The 10,144-nt window shown below is 41.0% G+C and overlaps 1 pseudogene; it reads left to right on the forward strand.

Annotated features, from left to right (window-relative positions):
* Window positions 1–4,947: 4,947 nt before the first annotated feature.
* LOC120234606 lies at window positions 4,948–8,373 on the forward strand (annotated as a pseudogene).
* The last annotated feature ends 1,771 nt before the right edge of the window (window positions 8,374–10,144 follow it).

Consider the following 10,144-nt stretch of genomic DNA (forward strand, 5'->3'; position numbering starts at 1 on the left):
GCAGATAGTTTCTTGGGTATAGACCTGTATCGTTCAAGACCACAGCCACCAGACACCCGTGGCTACGGGGCACTTGCAAACTGAGACGTGCTGTCAGTTGAAAATACACGCTGGATGTCAAAGACTTAGTACAAAAAAAAGTAAAGTATCTTGCTACTGCTTTAAAAGTATTGTTTATATTTTGTATAGATTAGAATAAATAAAATTTATTAAAATGAATTTCGGGATGCCTGGGTGGCTCAGTCGGTTAAGCATCCGACTTCGGCTCAGGTCATGATCTCGCGGTTCATGGGTTCGGGCCCCGTGTCGGGCTCTGTGCTCAGAGCCTGGATCCTGTTTCAAATTCTGTGTCTCCCTCTCTCTCTGACCCTCCCCTGCTCACACTGTCTCTCTCTCTCAGAAATAAAATTAAAAACATTAAAAAAATTAAAATGAATTTCGCTTTTTTTTAACTTTTGTAGTGTGGCTATAAATATTTTTTAAATTACATATGTGATTCACATTTGTAATTCACATTATATTCTTGCTGGGCAGCACTGGTATGGAGGACATGTCCTGCTTGGAGAAGTGGCAGCTGTGCCCTTCCATCCAGGCAGCTCTTCAAGAGAATCATGCCTTCAGATCCCAGGTCCTGTTTACCAGACCACATGTTTTCATTTTGACTTTAGCAAATACAGTCCCCATACCACTTCATTGCTGGGGCGGTAACTAGATCCCTGAGACTTGGTTGTGTCCCGCAGCTGTATTTGATTGTTTCCTGCGACCTGTGAGATCAAGGGAGATAGCTATGTGGCGCCTTTGTGGCTGTTGTAGCAAAATCTTGTCTTTGTGTGTAACAGTGGAGAGGAACAGGAGCAAAGTTCCAAATGATCTGTCCTGGAATTCGCCCGAGTCATGTGATTCACGGTAGGGGGAGGGGAAGCAATGGAAAGTGGATTTCCTTTACTTAATTCAATTTTGCTCAGGCCAGTACTAAAACTGAATTATTCTGACACACTTCTCCTGGCCTTTGCTCTTCCCCCTCTCAAGGATGTCCTCTGAGCTGTCTCCGTTTGGAAAGGTTCTTCTCATTCCTCAAATCTAACTGAAATCTAGCATCTCTGCAAAACCTACCCGCTTTTGTAGGTAACACAGAATTTTAGTTGTACATGAATTAAGCCACATAACAAACAAATAGTACTTATGATTTATCTGTTTATATTTCCCTCTCCAGTAGGGCAGAGACATCTTATCATTTTTGTGTATCTCGTGCCTGTTACCCTCTCGCAGGGCCCAGTGTATGAGATGTAGGCAGGAGTTGATCTATTGTCTGAGGAGACTGACTGACTGGTAAAAGAAGTGGGTGACGAGACTGTTTTTTTTTTTTTTTCCAATACCACTTGCCAAATCTACATGCAAATGAGGAGCAGAGTGTAGTTTCATTTACATTTGTGTAATGACCACAATTAGAATAACAAACAACAAGAGGCTCTTTATATATCCTACTGGAATTTCTGAGGCTGCCAAATCTATCATAAAGCACTGTGTAGAAATGTTTTAATGAGCTCCTAGATATGCCACATGTGATATAATTTTCCCTAAGCTTTGCAGCCTCCAAGGGGAAACTTCCCACAGGTCCCAAAGGCCACCTGTCTATAAAGTCACCCAGAGGCAGTTAGAATACAGTGATGAGGCTAGGAGTGTAGTTCTAGAAAGTCAGGTCAGCTGTGGGCCTGCTACTAGTTTCTTATGCTCCATACAGTTTTTATGCTATAAAAGCCTGGGTCAGTCTAGCTGGGCTGAGAGTGAAAAAAAAAATCAACACAGAGAAGAAAATGTTAATATTTCCTTTTTAATTTAGGACTTACTGGATTTTTATGTCCTCCTTGTATTTACCCAACTGTAGGATTTGAATAACACCTGAACAATGTAACATAGTCCATGTCTTCCTTTCTTATTTTTCTTGCGTGGGTGCAGCTGTAGTTTTCCAGATGGCTACATATATAGCCCAATAATACAGGTAAGTGCTCACCACTATGGCTCGTCTTCAGGCCGTAAGAGTTAATAGCCAGGCTAGAGCCCGGAGGCACTAACCACTTCTAAGGCTTTTGCATTCATTTCTTTGCATATGAATTTTGATATCTTTGCACTGCTTTTGTGAATGGTGAATTTCTAGAATAATAGAAAATTTGGGTTGTTATAGAGCTTCTTATCAATTTTATGGAAGTTCCTTTAATACAAAGAAAAACAGATTGAACTGAGAAAAGTCCCTACTAAGGGAATAAAGCACATTCTCCTGTAGCAGGGCACTGTAGGGAAAGGAAGCATAGAAATTTCCCCAAGGTTTATTGACACATAAACTACATACGGCCAGGAAACATTAGGAGAAGAATGTCATTTTAAAACAATTCAGGAGGAAGAGCCTTGCTTTGTGCTATTTCTTGATTACTGGCTGGGAGCCTGGAACAAGATATCAGGATTTAATACTCCAGCTAGTTTATGAAAAGCACTAAGTAGTAGGCTTTTTCCTTAACCTTTTTAATATTCTGGAAGGTAATTGTCCAGACTGTCTCACCTTTCCAGGTTAATGAGATAGCTGACAAGCCACAATAGATAATGGCTGCCCAATCAAATTATGACAATCAAAAAAAAAAAAAAAAGGGGGGGTGGGTGGAAGAAAAGAAAAGGGAAAAAAAAACCCAAATGGGAAGGTCTGAAGTTACATGGTCTTTTATTGTCTTTCAAAGAACGTACAGCAGCATTACCATTCTGTTGTCTCCTTGTGATGGATTGCAAAAAGAATCAGAAAAGGCACAACATGAATCTGCTCTCAGGACAATGATTATAATCAAAATAGGAAATGGTACAAATGTAAGCCATTCTCCTTGCAGTTTAAAGATTATAAATCCCTTATTCATCTGTTATGATCCAGGGCCTACTTGTGATTTTTATAGTTCTTTACACGCTCAGAATTTTAAAACTGTAATGTAAAGGGGCTACAGCTGTTCTCCTTCCGATTTGGATGTTTAATCCCCATTTGGAGCGTCGCACCCTGGTCTCCCCTCCCTCTGCCCATCTGCAGCCTGAGCCTGCGGCCAGCGCCTTGCACAGGAGAAATTCAGCTCACTGTGGTCTCTTTGTCTCCGGGAGATTAAAACACAGCACCTACTCTTCCAAGAAGCTCTGGAAAAACGTAAGAGCACTTGCCAAAGATTTTGCTCTTTTTTTTTTTTTTTTTTTTTGAGAACTGAAACTTCCTATGATCATTATGCAATTTAAAAGGGAAGTGAGACACACAGTAGATTTGGACCCAGAAGACCTGGAGTTTTGCCTTCCACATGCCTCTTTCTAGGAATATGACCTTCTTTCTCTGAGCCTTTGCTTTTGCATCTACAACATTAAAGGAACTAATGTGTGTGAAGCTGCTTTGGAACTAGGGCCAGCTTTTCACATGTTAAAATGGTGTTCTGAGACCAATTCGGGTGTGTGTGTGTGTGTGTGTGTGTGATCCCCCACAACAAACAATGCTCCAGGCACTGGCTGAATGTCCTACAATTTAATTCAATTCTTACACTATCTACCCAGAAATAACGTCAGATTCCATGGATTAGGGTTGAGTCCTACACAACTGCTCTCCCCGAGCCCCTCAGATGCCAGCCACAAAGCTCAGACCTGTTACCTGCACTTCTAACCAACTGACTATAAATCATTGGTTCCCAAGATTTCCTCTCAGCTTTGATTGATTTGCTAGAGAGTCTAGAACACAGAACTCATTTTACTTACTAAAATGCTGGTTCAATATTAAAAGACCAGTCAAGCGGAAGAGATGCAAGGTATGGTGAAAGGGTATGAAGCTCTCGTGCCTTCTATAGGCACACTGCTCTCCCCAAATCTTCACATGTTTGTCAATCTGGAAGCTCTCTGAGTCTCCGCCTTTTCGATTTAGAAGACTTCATTACAAAGGCACAGTAGATTAAATCAATGACCGTTGGCAATTGATTCTATCTTTAGCCCTTTTCCCCTCTCTATAGGTCAGGGGGTGGGACTCTAATTTCCAACCCTCAGATCACTTGGTTGGCTCCACTAGCCACGAGTCTTAGGTGCTTTGCAAAAGTCACCTCATTAATATTACAGGTGACAACTTTATGTCTCTTCACACTTAGGAAATTCCAAGGGTTTGGGGAGCTGTGGGCTATGAACTGTGGACAAAGGCTAAATAGACAAGGAAAATATATATTTGACCAAATATATATTTCTTATACATTACAATATTGCAAATGTATAATATTGTCAGATGATATCCGGCAGTAAGGTAAAAAAGCTAAACAGGAGATAATAGTTCTAGTGATTTGTGACCTTATAGATTTCTTAAGTACATTGAATGTTTTGAGCTAGATCTTTACTGATTATAAAAGACTATTAACAGTGAATGATATTCCTTGGGAGACCCAGTTCGTCTAGCACACTGGGGAGACACTAGTGTAAGAAAACTTGGAGCACCTGGGTGGCTCAGACGGTTAAGCGTCTGACTTCAGCTCAGGTCATGATCTCTCAGTCCATGACTTCAGGCCTCATGTCAGGCTCTTTGCTGAGAGCTCAGAGCCTGGGCCTGTTTTGGATTCTGTGTCTCCCTCTCTCTGTCCCTCCCCTGCTCACCTTCTGTCTGTCTCTCTCACTCAAAAAATAAACATTAAAATTTTTTTTAAAAAATAAAAGAAAAAAAAGAAAAAAAAGAAAACATTTCCTGCACTGTATCTGAGGGATGATGGAGGTGATGCACTCTACTCATCTGATACCCTGGAGGACTCTTGTTTGTTGGGTCTTTTGTTCTCACATACATTTTTTTATCTCTTATTTTAAAATTAATTAAAATTCTTCAGAGAAGCCTGACATGCCTGCAGCCTCCCCAGTCTCCTGAGGCTGCCTCTGCCTCCTCCAGGCATGGCACAGGGCCGTGCGTGCCTCACTATGGCAGCAGCACAGTGCAGCACACAGGACTTCATGCTTGGCACCAAAGCTGATGGTGAGAACATTCTAAAAGGCCTCCAGTCCATTTTTTGGAAACAAGGGATGATGGAGTCGGGGTACACCTAGCAAGACCACAGTTATCGAGCGATCTACATGAACCACAGTCTTTTGGACAAAGTAGAAGAAAGAATAAAGAACTGAGTCAGGACCATAGTGAGTGATTACCACCTATAGTTTGAGGAGAGACCATTAACTGGCCTATAGCTATTGGTTGCCTGGTTGGGGGTGACATAGATGAAATGGTGTATGAGGAAGATTAACCTTAATAGAACATTGAAATTCTATGCTTGAGGCAAAATTTGGAGATGTTAATCTGGTGGAGAGTGATTTGTGCATACCCAGGCCATCATGGACAATGGAAAAGAAGACCACAGTGGGAAAGACATACTGATTCTAGGAGACAGAGATGGGGGCATATTATGGTAAATAGTTAAACCAAAACCAAAGATAGTCACTGTGGTAGTGATTGACCAAATGGTGATTGACGGATGTAAGAAATACATGTGAAAAACATGTGGCTTTGCCTTAAACCATCAGAAAGGGGACTGCTCTCAGGTTCTAGTAGAAGACTGTATTCCAGTACTGAAGAGGTACCCCAAAGAAGGGAGAGACACTGATGATATGATTAATGACTTGACAGTCGTTCCAATCTTCACAACTCCAGAAGATGATTCCACATGGGAGTTCTCAGACTGATTCTTGGCCTTTCAATGGAAGTACTCAAACAGGAGGGAAATATTTTACACAGAGTGATTGTGTCAGTTTGACGGAAGCCCTGCACTCCATGAAGAACAGCTCGGGTGCCTGTATTATCCTGTGGAATTCTCAAAAGAGATCATCTGTGTTCCTTCACACTTGGAACTGTGGGTATTTGACACCATTGGAAGAAAGCCGAACCTTGAAGACCAGTGTCTGCTAATCACGGACGCTACAAATAGCCTTCCTGACCTTCAGAGGTGGTACATGACATCGACATGTGTAAGGCAAATGACTGTGAACTCCTTCAGATTTTATTTATTTTTTTAATTGTTATTTTTAATTAAAAAACAAATAGAAATGTATATTTTGATGAGCTAGGGTGTTATTTTTTTGGAAAGTCTGCTGAAGGATGATGAGACTGCCAAGTGAAGGCTGCTTCTTGCACTGAATCCCTAGAATGTGATTTTTGTGACTTCTTTTGTGTGTGGGCTCTTTGTTTTTGTTTTGGTAAACTTCAAATTTGGTTGTTTTGAGGAATGAACATCGTTATTTTGTTCTAGGGGGACATTCCTGGTGGTGTTTCTTTCCCCCAAAATGGACTTAGATATTATAATTTGATGCCTATAAGAAAGAGTTAAGAAAAAATGAATAGTAATGCTTCGATTAAAATTATAAAGAAGAAAAATTAAAATTCTTTAGATATGAGCAAGATAAATATTCACATCCCCCAAATATTTGCAAATACAATCTATGAGCATTTATGCTTATTGCCTCAACAGGTCTCAATTTGAAATGCTTTCTATTTCTTCACCAACAGTCATATCCAAAATGACATCACAGCTTGACTGTGGATACAAATTTGCCAAACGCACCCTCTTCTCGAAGTTGGAGCCCGTTTTTCTCTGGAGTGACCATCCTTTCAATTGCGTTTTTGCCTACTGTGACTCTTTCCCATGGCAGGTCCTTTGTTGGCAAGTAATTCATGTTTTCCACTGTGCTGCAGTATCATAATCCGTGTCTTCCAGTCACATGTGGCTTCTCTCCCTGCAGTGCGCCTTTCTGCATAACCCATCTGGTTTCACTACTAATGCAGAATCTCTTACTTCCCATGGTCACTGTTGAGCAAGAGCCTAACATTCTTTTTTTTTTTTTTTTTTTAATGTTTATTTATTTTTGAGAGACAGAACACAAGGGGAAGAGGAACAGAGAGAGAGGGAGACACAGAATCCAAAGCAGGCTCCAGGCTCTGAGCTGTCAGCACAGAGCCTGACGCGGGGCTGGAACCCACAGAACATGAGATCATGACCTGAGCCGAAGTTGGTCGCTCAGCTGACAGCCACGCAGGCGCCCTGAGCCTAATATTCTTAACAATGGCATCTTTGAATTGGAAGTCCAGACACTTCCATATTTGGGAAGTACGTTTATTTTGTGGCTATTTTGGTTTTTTGCACTTTCTAATTTCATTTTGATTTCTTTCATTTCTAAGTTCTATGGAGGGAAAAGTAGTTTTAAGCCTGCGTTTTACCAGGTGGTCTTGTGATTTTAAAGAATCTTTACCCATTAAAATTCCATTTTTATGTAATACCGTTTTAATAGAAATGCTTATTTTATGAAGGGAAAATGATAAAAATTTGAATGCTTCTTAGGAGCCTCTTATACCTTTTTTATTGCATTTTGATGTGGCTTAATTCATTAATAAAGGGGGATGAGTTGGAACTGTGGCATGTTTTATCTTCTATCATTATTCAACCAAAGAGAATATTTTTTCAATAAAAATTTTAGAGCAAATTTCCAATTTTCTGAAAAATACTTTTTCAAAAAACAGAACGACCTTGGACTCAACTCAAAACTGGAGTTTTACAGCCACTCTTTCAATTCATTTACTCCCATAACAGTGCCAGGGAGGTAAGATCTATTATTATTATTTCTCCTGTGCAGATGGGGTGAGTGACATTCACAGAAACAATATGCGTTGTCCTTGATCACAGTATGGCAACGTCATCTCTAGGAACTAGGCTAAAAACCAATTATGTTAAATTCTAAACCTAATTTCAAAGCACCCGCTTCTTTTTCCTTCTCTTTTCTGGTCCCTAGTTTTCCTCTTTTCTATAAATATTTTTGGAGGAATTCACTCCATCCTGGACACTTTAAAGGACTACCGACAGGCTGCCCTGACTTTGTGAGATGGTATCTTGCCCATGCCCACCGTTAAATTAGGGATACAAAAGATGTACACAGTTCATTTTAATACGATGTGATATGACCAGAGTTGTGTGGGTGGTCTGACCAAGGCGCTCTGTAAATGCTGAGAAAACCATGATTAAGAGTCTGCCTGGGCTTGGAGGAAGAAGTGAATGGATGAAGATTTAGAAGAGTAAGAGACATTTGTGGTTGAGGTTTGAACGCAGAGCACAGAGAAGGGAGGGGCATAGGGAAGAGTGGAAGCAAGTTAAGGAAGGCAGAGATGGCCAGGGTGTGGCGCCCCACATGTCCGTTTGTCCTTGTCCCCATGCGAGGTGCTCCCGGGCAGGGCTGCTCACGATGCAGGGCAGGCAGTGGGTAGGACAAGCCGTGTGGTGGCGGTGCCTTCCAAGTGGCCTGGCCTCTCCTGTAGGATGGGGAGCTGCTGGCAGTGCGGAAAGCAGTGCAGACAATGGGATCCTGTGAGGTTGCTCTGATCACGACATGCAAGAAAGATTGGAGCGAAGACCAGCTGGAGAGGGGGGCCCATCGGGAATAACAACGGAAAGAGGATAAAAAGTCTGAACTAAGATAGTGACCATGGGAGCCAATGGAGTGGGTTGGACAAATCAGAGATTTTGAAATAAAATGAAAAAAAAAAAATCCCAAACACCTAGAACACCTACTTGTAAAAGTGAGAGGTGTGTTTCTATTTCACAAAAATCTAGAATTCTGGTAAAAACACACACATATTTAGCTTAAGATTGTGATTATTTGGACCATAGTTTATTAAATTCCTCAAATAGTTGTTTTTTCTGTGCTAAACATTTATAGGAAAAGCAAATGACAAGAAATCAAATGGAAAGCAATTTTATTTTCAAGGAGGGAATTCTTTCTTTTTGTGGTGGGATCATTTCAAAGCAGTTCAGTTTCTTACATTGTCTGTGCCATGTCCTTGCCTCTTCTCATCCCAAGTTCACATACAGTGTACTGCAGGGCCCTCCTTCCTGCCTGCCAAGGTGGAGGTGCACGGTTACCCCCTGCTACAGCACTGCCATAGCAGTCTGAGGATGAGACTGCTCGGCTCCTCTGACTATAGCACTAACTCCTTTAGGACAGGGACTGTTTTCCACTCTTTTAGCTCTCAGAGGGAGGGCACTGAGTTTGTCTTTGCTATGTCACACACTGTCTAGGCAATTAAAATACATGATGGACTTAAGGCCCTCAATACCCATTTGAAGACTATTATCATTGTTTCACACATTAGGAGACTGAGACCTGGATCACATAATGAGAAAGCCAATGCTTTTTATATTATTTCACATTACTGTCCTAATGTCTATTCTATGTTCTGGCATAGAGTTGGATACTCTCAGTAGATGTTTAATTAGCATTTAAACAAAGGTGGATTTTCTCATCAATAGGTAGCCCTCTGTCATGCTTGCTAGTGGATAGGGATTCTCCTGTCCCTGGAGTATATAAATCGTATTGTGTTTCAGCTTTATTCTGGGTTAAATGCAGCATTATGTATTAGTACAGGAATTTTGCTTTAATACCACTTACGTTTTTATGGGATAATGTGACTCAAGGGACCAACACTGGTTACAAATGTAACTAGTATGTCCTTGACTTCTTCTGTGTTAATTACACATGTGTCATATTTACAATAAGATCACAAATCTCAGTGTTCTTTCGGTACCTACCTTTCTGTTAGGAGGAAGTTTAGTCTTTTCCTATATATTTTTCTCCAGGTATTCCCAGGATCCTCTGTTGTGCAAGATGGGTCCCTTTCTGGTCACCATCTGTCATGAGCCATGGCAAATTCTATGGGTCAGAAAGGTTTTATTAGGGAAATTTTAAGCAAGGTTCATCAAGATGTGGTGGTCAAGACATCCACAGAAAGATGTACTGTGTGCCGAGCACTGTGCTGGGCACACTGAGGGTGAACCGTCTAGGAGCAAGACCTGCTTCCTTCTGACTCTCTCATCATATAGGGCAAGTGTAGGGGAGGAAGACTTGCCTCTTCTTCCCTTCCAGGTTCTTTGGCTAGTCTAATCACTAAATTGATATAAGACTGATTAACAGGAGGAAAACAAATTTAATTTTTTACCTACAAAAACCCTACTAAAAGAAGTTACTGAAGCAGGCAGCTTTCATATCTTTTAGACAAAGAAACAATAAATTTGTGAAGCATCAACAAAACAAAGGGGACCTGGGGTCCATGGTAACTTTATAGCCAGGGCAGGAAGGCCAATTC

The sequence above is a fragment of the Hyaena hyaena genome, unplaced genomic scaffold, assembly GCF_003009895.1.
Source record: "Hyaena hyaena isolate Hyena2069 unplaced genomic scaffold, ASM300989v1 scaffold_112, whole genome shotgun sequence".
Lineage (NCBI taxonomy): Eukaryota > Metazoa > Chordata > Mammalia > Carnivora > Hyaenidae > Hyaena > Hyaena hyaena.